Source organism: Phyllobates terribilis, unplaced genomic scaffold, assembly GCF_046119375.1.
Source record: "Phyllobates terribilis strain yellow unplaced genomic scaffold, ASM4611937v1 Scaffold_2__4_contigs__length_985480577, whole genome shotgun sequence".
Lineage (NCBI taxonomy): Eukaryota > Metazoa > Chordata > Amphibia > Anura > Dendrobatidae > Phyllobates > Phyllobates terribilis.
Window position 1 is genome coordinate 141,901,202 of NW_027362762.1, and position 18,696 is coordinate 141,919,897.

The following is an 18,696-nucleotide window of genomic DNA, read 5'->3' on the forward strand; positions in this document are numbered from 1 at the left end:
ACAGGTTGGCTCTGAGGACGACGGGTGTGATAACGCACAGGGTGATGATGATGAGGTCGGAGATCCCACTTACTGTCAACCCACAGTCAGCCAAGAGATGAGGTCAGCAGAGGAGGTGGAGGAAGATGCTAGTGACGACGAGGTCAGGTTGCGCCTTCCTGGACAGAGACGTAGTACTGGAAGCACGTCAACAACTGCATCCTCAAACACAACTCTGCCTCTCACCACAAGTCGTGGTGGCTCTTCAGGTCGCATGGGTGCTAAGCCTTGCATAGCCTGGGCATTTTTTCAGATCGATAAAGATGACCCAACTCGTGTTATCTGTAACATTTGTCAGCAAAAGCTAAGTAGAGGCCAAAAAATACATAGTTTGAGTACTTCATGCATGAACCGGCACATGGACATGAAGCATAAGTTGCAGTGGGAAGCTCAGTGTGCTACAATGCGGTCTAGCCGGCCGGGCCAACCACCGTCTGCCATATCTTGTGCATCCGCGGCCTCTTCATCCTCTGTGACTGGGGGGACAGCAGTCACACCTGTTTTGGGGCGCAGACCTGCCACCTCTTTACCCGCAACAGCCAGCGTGATTGGCAGGTCATCATTTTCTTTGGAGGTGGTAACACCAGCTGGTCTTGAGCGCTGTCCGACATCGATAGCACCACCTTTGGATCAAGGCAACCTAACATGTCCGCCTGCATCTTCCTCACAGACCGGCAGTTTGCCGGGGACACCCTTATCAACCCCGTCTAAGCACAATAGCCAGCCCTCGGTCCCTCAGATGTGGACAAGTAAAAGACCATTTCCTCCTAGCCATGAGAAAGCTAAGAGGTTGAATTTCACCATCTGCAAGCTCTTGGCTACAGAAATGCTGCCTTTCCGCCTGGTGGACACAGAGGATTTTCGAGACCTTATGTCCGTCGCAGTGCCCCAGTACCAGATGCCCAGTCGGCACTACTTCTCAAAGAAAGGTGTGCCTGCGCTCCACCAGCATGTCGCACACAACATCACCGCTTCTTTGAGAAACTCTGTGTGTGACAGGGTGCATTTCACCACAGACACTTGGACGAGTAGGCATGGACAGGGGCGTTACATGTCGCTGACTGGGCACTGGGTAACTATGGTGACAGCAGGACAAGGGGCTGCTGTCCAAGTCTTGCCGTCCCCACGAGTTGTGCGTCAATCCTCTTTATGTCATTTTTCCTCCACTGCTTCTGCCTCCTCAACCTCCTCTCGGTCTTCCACCTGCACCCAAAGCCTGTCTGGTCATGCCACAAGCTTTCTAACTGCGCAGAAGGGATCCTGCACACCTCCTTACTATGCTGGCAGTAGGGCTCAACGTCATCAGGCGGTTTTTACATTGAAATGTCTGGGAAATGTGAGTCACACAGCTGAGGAGTTGTGGTCAGCTCTGGAGAACCAATTTCATGAATGGTTGTCTCCACTGGACCTGAAACCAGGGAAGGCCGTGTGCGACAATGCTGCAAACCTGGGTGCGGCCCTTCGCCGGGGCAATGTCACACACGTGCCTTGTATGGCTCACGTGTTGAACCTGGTTGTCCAGCAATTTTTAGCCCACTATCCCAGACTAGATGGCCTTCTGCAGAGGGCACGGTCGCTGTGTGCTCACTTCCGCCGTTCGCATCCCGCAGCTCAGCGACTTACATCTCTACAGAAGTCGTTGGGCCTGCCACTTCACCGGCTAAAATGCGATGTGCCTACCCGGTGGAATTCAACTCTGCACATGTTGCAGCGACTGTGGCAGCACCGACAAGCCCTGGTGCAATACGTTCTGACGTATAGCCTGGGCCAACGAGATTCAGAGGTGGGGCAAATCACTCTGGAGGAGTGGTCTCAGATCAGGGACCTATGCACCCTTCTGCACAGTTTTGAAATGGCGACGAAGATGTTTAGTGCTGACGATGCCATTATCAGCATGACTATTCCGGTGATTTACATGCTGGAGCACATGTTAAACAGAATTCGGAGTCAGGTGGTGGCACAAGAGGAGGTGGAGGAAGTAGAGGAGGAGGAGTTGTATGCGGAAGGGCTAACATCTGCAAGGTCCAGACGGTCGGCAGCACCAAGGCGGCAGGCATGTGAGGGTGGGGGAGATGATTTTACCAGGGCGCATGGTAGCAGCCAAACTAGTGAGGAAGGTGCAGGAGCCCAGGAAGAAGTGGAGGACGAACTGATGGAAGACTCATCAGATGAGGGAGACCTTGATCACATTTCTGTTGTGCGAGGTTGGGGGGAGAGGACAGAGGAAAGAAGCATGATTGCTACCTCGCCACCAACACAACAGGGACTTGGTGCTCCTGGATGCGCAACACACATGAGTGCCTTCTTGCTGCACTACCTGCAACATGACCCTCGAATTGTGAGAATTAGAAATAATCCTGACTACTGGGTTGCCACACTGTTAGATCCCCGGTACAAAAGTAAATTTGCAGAAATTATTCCTGCCATAGAAAGGGATGCACGCATGCAGGAGTATCAGCAGAGACTGTTGCAGAATCTTACATGTGCTTTTCCACAAAATACCAGTGGTGCACGTAGTGAATCTCACAGTTCCAACTTGCCAACCGTGGGACCGTCAAGTGTTCAGCACTCAAACCGTAACAGAACCACAGTATCTGCTGGTAACATCAATTTTGCGGAATCATTTCACCACTTTTTTAGCCCATCCTTTGCAAGGCCACAGGAGACAAGAAGTCTGACACATAGTCAACGCCTAGAGACGATGGTACAGGAGTATCTCCAAGTAAACATTGAAGCCACGACTGTGTCACTGGACCCTTGCTCTTTTTGGGCTTCCAATCTGGATAAATGGCCGGAGCTAGCCACTTACGCCTTGGAGATCTTGTCATGCCCCGCAGCCAGCGTTCTGTCTGAACGTGTGTTCAGCGCTGCTGGTGGTGTGCTGACAGATAAGCGCACGCGGCTCTCCACTGATAATGTAGACAGACTCACGTTCATAAAGATGAACAAATCATGGATCCGAAACGACTTTTCTACCCCTGTGTCATCCTGGGGAGAGTAAAAGCTTGATGATTGGTTAAAATCACCCTACCAACCGTTTTAAGCTTTCAAATTACTAATCATGTTTATCTGTATCTTGACTGGAAAATAATTTGGGCTTTGTAGCAGTGTGCAGCACTGATCCTATTAGGCCAACTATAATAAGCTTCACCAGATTTAAAATTAAAAATAATTTTTAGCTGCATCTAGCCCGGAAAATAATTTTGGGGCTACGAGATGCGCAAGACACATAAGTGCCTTCTTGCTGCACTACCTGCAGCATGACCCTCATATTGTCAGAATTCGAAGTAATCATGACTACTGGGTTGCCACACTCTTAGATCCCCCAAACTTTTCGATCAACCTTTTCATTTTAATAAAGACCAAAAAAATGGTCATTTTTGAAATTATAAGCATTAGCAGGTTGTTAGAAACTGAAATCAAACAGTTTTCAACTCAAAACTTTATACTAGGTGATGTTACATTTTCACATAGGACCCCTTGTTCGAAAGGAGCTTCTGAACTCTCTCGTCCATTGAATTTGTCAGGTTTTGGATGGTTTCTGCTTCAATTGTTTTGCATGAGGACAGAATACCCTCCCAGAGCTGTTGCTTAGATGTGAACTGCCTCCCGCCATCATAGACACTCCTTTTAATGATGCTCCAAAGGTTCTGAATGGGGTAGAGGTCAGGGGAGCATGGGGGTCACACCATAAGTTTGTCCCCTTTTATGCCCATATCAGCCAGAGATGCAGATGTTTTATGTGCAGCATGAGATGGTGCATTATCATGCAGAAAAATGATCTTGCTGTGAAATACACGGTTCTTCTTCTTGAACCATGGCAGGAAGTGCTGTTTGAGAAAATCCACATACATTATGGAGTTCATCTTTAGCGCCTTCAGGGATCCTAAAGGGGCCGACAATCTCTCTCCCCATGATTCCAGCCCAAAACATTACTCCACCTCCTCCTTGTTGGCGCTGTAGCCGTGTTTGCATGGGGTGTCCATCAACCAGCCATCCTCCACTCCATTCATCTGGACCATCGAGCGCTGCACGGCACTCATCCATGAACAAAACAGTTTTGAAATCAGTCTTCATGTAATGTTTGGCCCACTGGAGCCGTTTCTGCTTGTGTGAAGTGGATAGAGGAGGTCGACAGGATGGCATATGCACAGCTGCAAACCTCTGAAGGACCCTGCATCTTGTTGTTCGGGGGACGTTGGAGGCACAAGCAGCTTCAAAAACTTGTCTGCTGCTATGACAAGGCTTTTTTGCCGCTGCTGTTTCAACCTGACGTAATTGCCTGTAGGAAAGAGTCCTCAATTTGCCCTTATCAGCACGCACACGTGTGTACTGTGAATCAGCTACATACTTCTTGATTGCCAAGACACTTCATCCTGATCATCGCACAATGTTGATTGTAGTCATGCCTTGACCTGAACACTCCACAATTTGTTGCTTCTCAGCAGCCGACACATCCTTTTTCTTTCCCATTTTGGCAGAAAATGTAGGCTGCTTAATAATGTGAGAGAGCCTTCTTAAGTAGTCTTGCCTTTCATTGGACACACCTGCCAAACTAATTAGCACAGGTGTCTGCAATTGCTTACAGTGATATAAAGAGCCCTGACACACATCACCATCAATGAGTTTAACTGACAAACAAACAAATTCTTCCCTTATCACTCCTAAACACTTTTTGCATAATAATTTGGAACGCGGTGTACATGTGCTTTTCCACAAAATACCAGTGGTTCACGTAGTGAATCTTACAGTTCTAACTTGCCAACCGTGGTCTGTATGGAATTGTTCAATAAAGGGCCCAAAATTAAGATAACATAGATGGGAGAGGTCTCTATGAATAGGAATTCCTAAGTATTTGATACCCTGTGAGGGCCAGGCAAAGGGAAAGTTGGACTGGATGGAATCCTATATGGATTTAGGGAGGGAGACATCGAGGGCCTCAGACTTCGCTGCATTGATTTTAAAATTTTACCATGTAACAAAGTGATCTATTTCAGCCATAACAGCAGGGATGGATATATGTGATTGAGTGATATATACTAGGACATCATCAGCAAATAGAGAGCACTTGTACTCGGTGCCTCCCACCTCAATCCACCTAATATTGGGGTTATGGCGAATTGATGAGAGCAGGTGCTCCGTCACTAGGATGTATAAGAGAGGGGACAGAGGACATCCCTGCCTTGTCCCATTGGTGATTGTGAAAGGTGATGAAAATGTTCTGACGCACCCCCTGGGCCTTGGGACACCCGGAGCCGGACCCTTTTTGGTGGATGCTGGTGGTTGTAGTCTTCGTGGCGGCGATCCGGTTCCGTGGCTCAGGGCGGTCAAACCAGTGGCGGAACTATTTATGTGGTTTTGATGTTTAAATGTCCGACTACGCCACCCGTGGATTGCGGTCAGAGTGAACCGCCGCTACAGGGCAGACCGCTAAGGCTGGTGTTGTGGGTGCAGCAGAGCGTAGCATAACTCCCCACGGGAGGCGTATAGCCTCAGGGCAGTGTATGCGGAGGATGGGGGTGATGGTGCAGGGCAGCAGCAGTAACGACACGGAGTCAGTGATGCAGTTCAGGGCCTTTACTCACAGTTCTTATTATCCAGACCACGTCTGCAGGTAACGGCTGCCCACGTCGTACTGTGCTCACCAGGTGAGGGGCTCAGACAGCTCCCAGATAACTTTGGAGCGCTTCACAGGACCCCCTTTGTGTGTCCTTTGTCTGGCCTTTCTTACCAACACTTCTGTCCGGCTGCCTCGGGCCTCCTCTTGGTAAACTTGGCGCCAGTTTCCCTGACCCTATGTGGTGCCTTCCTAGCGGGTGGAGCAAGGGGCTGCGCCACATAAAATGTCAGAGCCTCCGGTTTCTAGCTGAGGGTCGTTTCCTGCCTCCACTAGTTCGGGGACCGGTCTCCCCCTTTGGCCTGACCCCTCCACGCAGGTGGATTCGGGCGTGCGGTGGCGACTCGCCCGTCCGCACCCCTGGGATCCCTTCATTCCTCGTTCCTGGAGCCTTCTCCGCTCCTCTTCCTTCCTTCTCCCTCTTGCAGGCCTGGGCCTCTGTTACTAGGCCCGCCTCCGGAGCAGAGCTCATGCAGAGCCCCTGCTCCCTGCCACTTCTGCTCAGACTTCTCTGCACTGAACTAAGATGGTGCCCACCTTTTATACTCCCTTCTCAATGCACCCAGGAACTGCTTCCTCCCTGCTCCTGCACTGCAGGGTTCCCCTTCCTCAGTGTTCCCTCCCCCCACTCCAGCCAGGGACTTGGACTGTCGCGCCCATCTCAGGGGCATATTGGTCGCCCTGCCCCACGGCAATGTGGTGTAATGCATGCAGGTGTCGGGTCCTGATCCACACTCCATCCTTATCTGAGAGTGAGATATCACACCTCTGGGTGAGGTGCAATACGTCTGTAGCAACCGAGCCCTCGGTGCTAGAGTTCCATTTATCTTCAGCCTAGGTGACGTATTGTGATACAGGGCCGTGATTTTGGCTATAAAAGGGTCCCCTAGACCCCTACCCCAAGCTTTTTAAGAGAATCATATATGGCGTGCCAGGAGACTCTATGGAATGCTTTCTCAGCATCCAACGAGAGTATCTACTTACAAATTTTTAACTGCATCTAGCCCAGGAAATACTTTGTGCCTAGTAGCAGTGTCTGCTAGTCAGCGGATTATCCCGGCTGTTAAGCAAGCTACACCACCTGTAGTTTGGACACTTAATTTTTTCAAAGGAAATGCTTCGGGACCACGGGATACTTAGTGAAGAGCATCAGGAGGCACCCCAAGGCATAGGGGCTGGGACTGGCACTAGGATGCCTTGCGGTGGACAGCCGAGCTCAATCCTTATAAAAGCTTTTTAACTGCAGCAGCTTTAGTGGACGCTACTGGAGCTGGAATTACGCGGCTGCTGGCATGAGACTTGCCCTCCAATAGATCCTTGTAAATGGATTTAAAGTGTATTCATTCAAATTAGAGGGACAATTTAAATTAAAAAGCTTAGAGCTGCCTCCACCACAGGGGGGCTCTCTCGACCCACCAGCGGACAGGCACCAGTATTGGGAGAGGGGGGCTGGCCGTCAGGGTTCACCGCGGCTCTGGCACAAACCCGGCGACACGGAGGTGGCACGGGCAGGAGCGGACTGGCCGTCTCGGCTTCTCACTTTTTGGATTTTAGAAGGGCATGACATGCCTATATCTGTGTCTCCCCCTCCTTTTACTCCTCCACCTCTTTTCTTTTCGCATGACTATATGTACTTGTCACTTTTCCATGTGTTAGTTGTGTCTTCTGAGCAGTTTGTCAGCTTTTGGACACCTTTGAAGGTGTTTTCTATGTGTTTCTATGTGTTTTTGTTTGCCTGCCATTGGTTTTAACGGTGTTCGAAGGTGTTCGACGAACAGTTCGGCGAACACACGGGTGTTCGACGAACCGAACCGAACTCGAACACTACGGGGGTGGCTCAACACTAATCCTTAGCGCAGGGTTTTTAAAGGACCTGTGGTAAGAGCCACTGGAAAACCCGGGTTGGAGGGAGGAGGCCGCCCCACTGCCTCCTGTGACCTCCTCCAAGAAATGAAGGCCCTGTCGGGTTTTACTAATCTGCCTTACCCAGATAGCCTGACTAGGTCAATGCTCACCCTCATTCCTGCATTGCAGCCGCAGGTGTGTCTGTGACTGCAATGCACTCCAATGGTTTTAATAGGTCTCTGTACACATTCTGGGGAGATATAACGTCCCTCGTATATGATCCCGGTCACTGCCTCACATATTCCCCCCCTCTGTTCAAACTTGTGGGGTTGAACATTTGCCATCATACAGGGTGCCCGGGACAGGCTTGCGACTTCCCAGGCCGATGTTCTACAGAGAAACTGAAATTTTGCAGTGACAGGAACCACCTGGTGACTTGCGCATTCCTCTCCTTGGCATTCCTCATCCATACCAAGGGTGAGTGGTCCGTCACCAAGTGGAACTGATGCCCGAGTAAATAATAACGTAGCGATTCCAAGGCTCTATTAATAGCCAAACACTCCTTCTCTATCATGCTATAGTTTTTCTCTGCCGGGACAAGTTTTCTACTCAAGTAGGTGACCGGTGCTCTTCACCATTCACTTTTTGTGACAATACCACCCCTAGGCCTACCTCCGAGGCATCTGTCTGTACAATGAAGGTTTCCTTGAAGTTGGGGCTGATGAGGACCGGCTGTCCACACAGGGCCAACTTCATGGACTGAAAGGCTTCTTCTGCCTGAAGGTTCCACTGAACTATTACCGATTTTTTTCCTTTCAAGAGATTGGTCAGGGCCACCGTTTGCCCAGCAAAATTAGGTATAAATCGGCAGTAATACCCAAGGATGCCAAGGAATGCCCTCACCTGCTTTGTACTTGATGGTTTAGGCCAGTTTTTTATGGCCTCAACTTTATTGATTTGGGGCTTGATAACTCCTCGGCCTATCACATACCCCAAATATCGGGCTTCCTCTAGCCCTATCGCACATTTTTGGGGGTTTGCCCAACCCCGCGGCTCTGAGAGAATCCAGGACCGCTTGTACCTGTGAAAGGTGCGTATGCCAGTCGGTGCTAAAGATGATAATATCATCTAGATATGCGGACACGGACGCGTACTCCTGATGAGGCTTGAGCACTATGTCCATCAACCTCTGGAATGTAGCCGGGGCCCCATGTAACCCAAAAGGTAAGACCACATAGTGGTATAGACCCTCCGGAGTTACAAAGGCGGTCTTTTCCTTCGCCGAATCTGTGAGAGGTACCTGCCAGTATCCCTTGGTGAGATCGAGCGTGGTAAAGTACTGGGCCTGCCCCAGTCTCTCAATCAGCTCGCCAACCCTGGGCATTGGATAGAGGTCAAACTTTGACACTTCATTCAATTTCCGGAAATCGTTACAGAAGCGTAACGATCCGTCTGGTTTTGGAATCAGTATGATGGGGCTAGGCCACTCACTCCGTGATTCCTCTATGACGCCTAACTGAAGCATTTGTTTTACCTCAGCCGTGATGGCTTGCCTCCGGGCTTCGGGTACCCGGTACAGTCTCATTCGCACCCTTACCCCAGGTTCGGTGACAATGTCATATTGGAGAACCATAGTCCTACCCGGTAGCTCTGAGAACGCGACGGTATTGTTCTGCACCAGCGAGCGAGCCTCCCGTCGCTGCTGTTTAGAGAGAGCATCACTTAACCTGACCTCTCCCCCAGACGCTTTCCTGGCTGAAGGTAGAGAACTCTCTGGCGATATGCCCGGAGTGACGTCTGTAACTAAACACTCCCGATCTTTCCAAGGCTTTAGCAGGTTTACATGATAAAGCTGCTCAGGTTTCCTCCTTCCGGGTTGAAACAACCGGTAATTTACCTCCCCCACTTTTTCTCAAACCTCATATGGCCCTTGCCACTTGGCCATGAACTTACTCTCGGCTGTGGGTACCAGTACTAACACCCAATCGCCCTTGTTAAAAGACCTGACTCTGGCTCTTTTATTATATGTGCGCCTCTGGGCTGCCTGGGGATCTAACAGATGTTCTTTCACGATGGGCATGACCGCCGCGATCCGGTCCTGCATACTAGCCACGTGTTCAATTATACTCCTATGGGGAGTCGGCTCTTGTTCACATGTCTCTTTGGCTACCTCCAGCAGACCCCTAGGGTGTCTGCCGTACAATAACTCAAAGGGAGAGAATCCTGTGGAAGCCTGGGGTACCTCACGGATGACGAACATCAAATAGGGTAGCAACATGTCCCAATCCCTTCCGTCCTTAGAAACCACCTTTTTTTAACATGGATTTGAGAGTTTTATTGAACCGTTCTACTAGCCCGTCGGTTTGAGGGTGGTACACCGAGGTGCGCAATTGTTTAATTTTTAGCAATTTGCACAGTTCCCTTGTCACTTTGGACATAAAAGGGGTCCCCTGATCCGTTAGGATCTCCTTAGGGAGTCCAAGGCGACAGAACAGGGCAAACAGCTCCCGCGCAATCAGTTTTGCCGAGGTGTGGCGTAGCGGTATAGCCTCCGGGTACCGGGTAGCATAGTCGACGACCACCAGTATATGTTGACGGCCATGGGCAGATTTTACAATGGGCCCTACCAAGTCCATTGAAATCCGTTCAAAAGGTACCTCTATCACTGGCAAGGGTACCAATGGGCTACGGAAACTTGCGGTGGGTGTGGTCAACTGACATTCGGGGCAGGATTCCCAGTACCTTTGGACCTCCGCGTAAACCCCAGGCCAAAAGAACCGTTGCAAGATACGTTCTTGCGTCTTTTTAACCCCTAAGTGTCCACCCAGCAGGTGTGTGTGTGCCAAATCTAGAACTACCCGACGGTACGACTGAGGTACCACTAACTGTTCCACGACCTCGTCCCTGATCTTGTCTATCCTATAAAGCAACTCACCGTTGACTACCATGCGTGGAAATATAGTATCTGCACTGGGCTGTTGGTCTATGCCATTTACCTCTACCACCCTTTCCCGCGCCTGAGCCAGGGTGGGATCCTGTAGCTGAGCCATCCCAAACGTGTCCCGGGACACTTCCAGCTCGGGGATCGATGGGGTCTCCTCGACCTCTCCTGCCAGCACCTCTAAGGGAAACCTATCGGGGTCACACTCTGTCCTTATGCAGAATTTATAAATTTGTTTCCAAAATTGTGCTGATGTAAAGTAGACATGTGGGAAATGTTATTTATTAACTCTTTTGTGTGACAAATCTCTCTGATTTAAGGGCATAAAAATTCAAATTTTGAAAATTGCTAAATTTTCTAAATTTTCGCCAAATTTCCTTTTTTTTCACAAATAAACGCAAGTGATATCGAAGAAATTTTACCACAATCATGAAGTACAATATGTCACGAAAAAACAGTCTCAGAATCAGGGGGATCCGTTGAAGCGTTCCAGAGTAATTACCTCATAAAGTGACAGTGGTCAGAATTGTAAAAATTGGCCTGGTCATTAACGTGCAAACCACCCTCGGGGCTTAAGGGGTTAAACAACGGTTGCCGTGGGCAACGGCCGCGCCGGGCCGCTCAGAGCCTGACAGGTGCAGAGGCTTCCCAGGCGTGGGTTCAGCCACGCTCAATCCTGCTGAGGTTTCCTGCTATGCTCCTAGCAGGTTCCAACATAGAACAACACTAATCCTTAGTGCAGAGTTTTTAAAGGACCTGCAGTAAGAGCCACTGAAACTGCCTCCTGTGATCTCCTCCAAGAAATGAAGGCCCTGCCGGGTTTTAGTAATCTGCCTTAGCCAGATAGCCTGACTAGGCTTCATTCCTGCATTGCAGCCGCAGGTGTGTCTGTGACTGCAATGCACTCCAATGGTTTTAATAGGTCTCTGTACACATTCTGGGGGAGATATAACGTCCCTCGTATATGATCCCGGTCACTACCACACACTGTATAAAATATTTATTACATCAGTGATATTAGAAACAGTAGTGTAGCTACCGGGTAGGTAAAGGGGGTGATAGGCGGAGGGGGTCGTCGCTCCAGGCCCCTCATTCAGAGCAACCATCATTCGTAACTGTATCACGCTGATACAGTTAAGCTTTATGGCAGAACATGGAGATCGCTCTCATTGCTTTAGGCCTATGAATTGCAGAGTAACAGAGTAACGCATTGAATGAGTCCCAGGTGGAGGTGGATGAGTCCCGACGTGATCTTTTAAGTGTCGCAGCACCTTGCCACTGTTTAGCAGCGGCCCAGTTCTGGGGTTAGATGAGTATATGATGTTTTTTCATTTTAATTTACTTGGAAGGGGTTTTGGGGGAAGAATACCATGTGGGAACATTATACAGTGTGGGGGCATCATATAGTGTGGGGATTAATGTGGGTAATCAAATAGTGTGAGGGCAATTGTGGCACTCTTCATACCATGTGGGGGCGATCATACAGTGTGAGGCTACTGTGGGTGCCATCATACAGTGCAAGAGCTACTGTTGGGCCTTCATACAGTGTGGTGGCCATCATTCAGTGTGGGAGCTATGTGGGGGCCATCCTACAGTGTCTGGGAATCTTACAGTGTGGGGACCAGTGTGGGGCCATCATATAGTGTGGGGGCAACTGTGTGAGCCATCATACAGTTTTGTGGCTACTGTGGGGGTCATCATACAATGTATAGACATCATATAGTGTGGGGGCTATTATGGGGGCCATCATACAGTGGGATGCCATCATCATAGGCGGATTATAATGAGGGCAATCCGGGCAACCGCCCGGGGCCTCGGGTCTCCAGGTGGCCCGGGGCTCCGGGGGGGCTATGGCCGGATTGCCCTAATTATATGTGCGGCCCCGCGGCACATACCGGCAGACTGTGGCGGGGAGGGTCCCCGGACCGCTCCCCCAGCAGCGGTGTATGGCCGCTGCTTTTTCTTCGGCCGGGCCAGCACTGCAGCAGTTAACTTCCCTGCGCTGGCCCAGCCGCGTCACGGCTAGGAGTCGGAGACACGGCCCTTTGCGCGGCCGTGTCTCCTAGCTGTGACGTCACGCAGTGCGCGCCCGGCCTGCACTGCTACTTACCACCGGAGAGGAGCAGGAGCCAGGAGGACTGGAGCCGAGCCGGGGGATGGTGAGTGTGTGTGTGTGTGCGCGTGTGTGTGTGTGTGTGTCTGTGTGTGTGTGTGTGTATGTGTATGTATGTATGTATGTGTGTGTATGTGTGCAGGCAGATATCATTGTGCGATGTCTGTTTATATGTATTTTTGTGTTTATGCGTGTATGTATATGTCTGTATATGTTTGTGTGTGTGCGTGACTGTGTGTGGCCTCTTGCTGAGTATAGATGGCGCCGTGCGGCCTCCCGCTGTCTCGGGGGGGGGCCGTGTGGCCTCCCGCTGTGTATAGATGGCACCATGCGGCTCCCTGCTGTGTATAGATGGCACCGTGCGGCCTCCCGCTGTGTATAGATGGCTCCGTGCGGCCTCCCGCTGTGTATAGATGGCACCATGCGGCTTCCTGCTGTGTATAGATGGCTACGTGCGGCCTCCCGCTGTGTATAGATGGCACCGTGTGGCTTCCTGCTGTGTATAGATGGCTACGTGCGGCCTCCCGCTGTGTATAGATGGCTACGTGCGGCCTCCCGCTGTGTATAGATGGCACCGTGCGGCTCCCTGCAGTGTATAGATGGCTACGTGCGGCCTCCCGCTGTGTATAGATGGCACCGTGCGGCCTCCCGCTCTGTATAGATGGCTCTGTGCGGCCTCCCGCTGTGTATAGATGGCTACATTCAGCCTCCCGCTGTGTATAGATGGCGCCGTGCGGCCTCCCGCTGTGTATGGATGGCTACGTGCGGACTCCTGCCGTGTATAGATGGCTACGTGCGGCCTCCTGCCGTGTATAGATGGCTACGTGTGGCCTCCTGCTGTGTATAGATGGCTACGTGCGGCCTCCTGCTGTGTATAGATGGCGACGTGTGCTCAAAATTGAGTCATACAATTAATGTAAGGCTATGTGCCCACGATGCAGAAATGCTCCGGATTTTTTTTGAGCATTTCTGCATCTCCCTGGCAGAAAAAACGCATGCGGATTGTACATGCGGATTGTACATGCAGATTGTACATGCAGATTGTACATGCGTTTTTCCTGACAGGGACATGCTGATGTGAAGCGTTCTTCACATGCATTTCTGCATGCAGGTTGATAATAAATATATACTTACCTTCTGATGGCCTGCCAACGTCAGCGGTCGCGTGACCCGTCACATGACTAAATGACGTCATGGCAGGTCCTTTTCAGACCATCGCGAGCTGCCGGCAAGCCAGGACGCATCGGATAAAGACACCGGGGGCCATCAGAAGGTAAGTATAATATTTATTTTTTATTTTTACAGGTTCTATGGTGCCCGGGTTCGGAGGAGAGTCTCCTCTTCTCCAAACCCGGGTACCATCCGCACATTGAAACGCATGGATTCCGCATGTACAGATGCAGTGATGCGTAATTCATGTGTTCCAATGCAAGTCAATGGCGGCGAAAGCGCCGCGCTTCCGCAAAATAATTGTTAGTGCTGCGGATTTTTCCGCAATGATAATCCGCAGCGGAAATTTCCGCAGCATGTGCACAGCACATGCGGATTATCTTTGAGGAACGTGGCAGGCCTTCTACCAAGCGTTTTTTAAGTGTTTCTGCAGCGGAATTGCTGCTGCGGAAACGCTTAAAAAACGCGTAGTGGGCACACAGCCTAAAAAAAATTATTATAATTAATATTGTGCCAAATTAATTTCACGTGAACTATCACATGATCTATCACAGGGGATCATGTGACATGTCACGTGATACATCAGGTATGTGTGTGTGTGCGTGTGCGTGTGTGTGTGTGTGGGGGGGGGGGAGGGCCCACGCCTTCTAAACTGCCCGGGGCCCTTGCTACTCTTAATCCACCCCTGGCCATCATAGAGTGTGAGAGCCATCATACAGCGTGCGAGATATAGACTGAGAAATATCATACATTTTGGGGGCTACTGTGGGAGCATAATACAGTGTGGGAGCTTCTATTGACGCAGTGATATAGTGTAGGGGCTGCTGTGAGGGCAATCATACAGTGTGGGAACCACTGTGGGGTCCATCATAGAGTATGGGGACTACTGTGGGGGCCATCATACTGTGTGGGGACGTCTGTGGGAGCCATTCTAATGTATGGGGAGTACTGTTAATGCAGCAATTTGGGGCCCATCATACAGTGTGTGAATTACTGTGGGGGCATCATGCAGTGTGGGAGATATTATACTGTGTATAGGAAGCTCTGGTGGGCATTATTCTTTGTATAGGGGAGTTATGGGGGCATCATACTGCTTATAGGGGAGATGTAGGCCCATCATACTCTGTATACGGAAGCTGTTGGACCATCATAGTGTATAGTGGAGTTGTGGGCCCATCATATTATGTATAGGTGAATTGTGGGCCCATAATACTGTGCAAAGAGGAGCTGTGGGTGCATCACACTTTGTATAAAGGAGCTGTGGGGCATCATACTGTGCATAGCGGAGAAGTGGGGACATCATTCCGTATATAGGGGAGTTATAGACCCATTGTATGACCCCAACTATTTTTTTGGGGGGAGAGGGGGCAATTAGAACTTCTCCTATGGGGCCCCATGATTTCAACGTATGTCCCTGGACTGCAGGCAACATCTATTACATTAACTAATCAGAGAGCTTTCTCTGTGTTACCTGTGATGCTTACATAGGACTGCACATAACATCCGCTATATTATCTATACTTAGAGAGTTATCACTGCGTTATTTGTAGTGTTACACAGGACTGCAGGTAAGGGTCTGTTTACACACATGAATGGGGGGAGAGATACTATTCCGATAGGTAAACCTTTGCCATAGGCAGTCATTTAAATGCCTGTTTACACAGACAGACCAAAGTAAATAATCCACACTGAGCAATGTGAAATAGGTCGCTGATTACGCATAGACTGCCCTGAGTCTCGAGAGTTTGAGTCCTATTTTCACAGACGATGTACCGCCAAGAAGGATGATTTGTTTTATTGCGTGGAAGATCATTTCACCTGATGAGCCTTTTGCTCATTCATCGAGTGATTGGCAGCTTGTTTACTCTGCAAGATAATAGTGAAATAAGCATTTTTAAGAACACTCATTCATTATCTTTTAGTGTAAATGCAGTTTAACACACAATGATAACTCTTTGAGTACAGATAATGTAGTAGATGTTACCTGCAGTCCTATGTAATACCACAAATAACACCTTTTGCCAATTTTTGCACCTATCTCTACGATTGATTATGCATTAACATTGTCTCATTTTATGTTGGGTATATTTCTCATTGTTGACATTATTAATGGTTATCAGCTTTAGAGAAATTAATTTGACTCATTTTCTGGTGTAACTACTTCATGTGTCTCAGTATTGGCATGATTGTTACTTCATTTTGCACATTTTGCTATTTTGCACATTATATGGTTGTCCTGTGATTTTCCTACTTGTAGGAGGATGAAGGCAGAAGTTTGCCTTATTTTGGCACGCCAGGTTTACATCTTGCTTTTAAATTGTTTTTGTTCCAGCGTGTATAGTATGTCTTTGTAAATTCAATAAAACTAATTTTTATGGTGATCCCTAAGTATTTGCATACTTCTTTCCCTCCAGTTTCTTTAATTAATTTCAAAGTACCTGTTAGGGCTCATACTCATCTGCGAATAAATCGGACGAGTGCAATCCGATAAAAAATTGGATTGCACTATGACTAATGTTGTTCAATGATTCTCTGCTCATCTGCAATTGTTTTCACAGCTCGGATCGGACTGAGAAAAAAATCACAGCATGATTTAACCTAGTAAATAAATAATTAAAAACACAATGTGGTGTCCCCCCTATCTACTATATAATTGTCTTATCCCATCTGTCTGTCTGTCTTTCTGTCTGTCTGTCTGTCCTGGAAATCCCGGGTCGCTGATTGGTCCAGCCGCGTCCAATCAGCGATGCGGCATTTCTGAAAAACATGGCGGCCGTTAGCGGCTCATGTGCGGCACGGAGGTCAGCGGTGATGCAGCCGGGAGATGCAGCCGGCTACTCGCAGCATAAGTCCCCCGACCGCAGGCGCCACTGACCTACATGCGGCTATCGTCAGGAGATCAGCGGCTACGGCCGCTTATCTCCCGAGGACAAGTGTGACTCCCCTCCTCTCCTCTCCTCTCCCCTCCCCTCTCCTCCCATCCCTCCCCCCGCTCGATCAGGACCCCGGCACCCGGCGTCATACTTACCCCTCCCCTCCTCTCCCCTCCTCTCCTCTCCTCTCCCCCCGTCCCTCCCCCCGCTCGATCAGGAAACCGGCACAGGCGTCATACTTACCCCTCCCCGTGCCTCCGCAGCAGCTCCTGTGTCTTCCGCTGATGCTCTGTGACGTCTCAGGTCAGAGGGCGCGGTGACGTCTTTACACCGCGCTCTCTCCAGACCGGTCACAGCGCACAGCGTCAACATGCCGGCTACGCTGGAGTCCAGAGAAGCAGCTGAGAAGGGAGGTGAGTATTGGATTTTTTTTTTGTATGGGGCCATAGGGGACCTGCATGGGGCACTATGGGGGGATGGATATACAGGGGATATGACTTCCTGCATGGGGCATTATATGGGGGGGAGAGGTGACATCCTACATGGGGCATTATATGGGGGGGGGAGGTGACATCCTACATGGGGCATTATATGGGGGAGAGGTGACATCCTGCATGGGGCATTATATGGGGGTAGAGGTCACATCCTACATGGGGCATTATATGGGGGGAGAGGTCACATCCTACATGGGGCATTATATGGGGGAGAGGTGACATACTGCATGGGGCATTATATACGGGGGATGTGACTTCCTGCATGGGGTATTATATACGGGGGATGTGACTTCCTGCATGGGGCATTATATGCGGGGGATGTGACATCCTGCATGGGGTATTATATACAGGGGATGTCACTTCCTGCATGGGGCATTATAAAGGAGGGTCGGGAGACATATGCTAGAATACCCGATGCGTTAGAATCGGGCCACCATCTAGTTTTTAATAATCAGCAAAGGTAAAGCAGGCAGCTGTGAGCTTATACTAGCCTGGGAAGGTTAATAGTCATTGGGCCCTTCCCAGCCTAAAAATACAGCCAGTAACCACATCAGAAGTGCCGCATCACGTGAAATGCGCCAATTCTGGTGCTTTGCCTTGCTCTTCCCAAAGGCTCTGGTGCAGTGGCAATCGGGGTAATGGTAGTTGGGTTTGATTCCAGCTGTGATTTGTCAAAAATTACAGCTGGCATCAATCCCTGATGTTAGTAATAGAGAGGTGTCTATCAGTCACCTCCATTACTAACCCAGTAATCAAAAATAAAAACACAGACACAAAAAGATACCTTATTTGAAAAAACACTTCCCGGCACTTTCCCAGGTCTACCAATTTACTAAAACCCACCCAAAAAAATCTATGTAGGTCTGCCGTAGTCCAGGGAATCTGCCATAGTCCACTGAATCCAACGTAGTCCACAAATGGATACCTGAAAAAGAGAGAAAAAAAACAAGATAATGTCCCCCGCTCACCAAATTTACTACAAAAAAGGTCTCATGCAGGTCTGACGTAGTCTAGCATTTGCCAATTCCAGCCCTGGCAACTGAGAATAACAGTAAGTAACGTTACTGCTATTCACAGTCGCCGGGTACTGACATCACCGTTTATCAAATTTGTTGGCCATTCTGCGCTCCACAAGACCCGGTGACTCTGAACAGCGGTGATGTCAGTACCTGGCGACTCATGCGATTTCATGTGGCTGTGGGCTGGTATTTTTAGGCTTAGAAGGGACCAATAATGTCACGGGTGTGTCAGAGGTGAAAAACAGTCGCCCTGCAGTGGGTTGCAGGAGATCTCTATGTTTGGCATTGCAGACAGCTTCTTAGATAAGAGGCTGTCTTTAGGACTGAGCGGCTCCTCTGTCTTGTTAATTAGCTCTCTGGCCTGGGTGTATATATACCTCGTGTGTCTGAGTGGGAGTCACCGGTTATATTCATTTCTACTTGTGAAGCTTAGCAGGAGCAGTACTTCGTCCTCTCTGGAGCTTGAGGCCGTGTTCTTATTTGGAGTTCATCTAAAGCTAAGCCATTTCCCCCTGTTTTGTCTACCCTTGTTGTCAATAGTGTTTAGTGGAGGTTGACTAGTGCTCTTCTCCTCCCATCACTAGC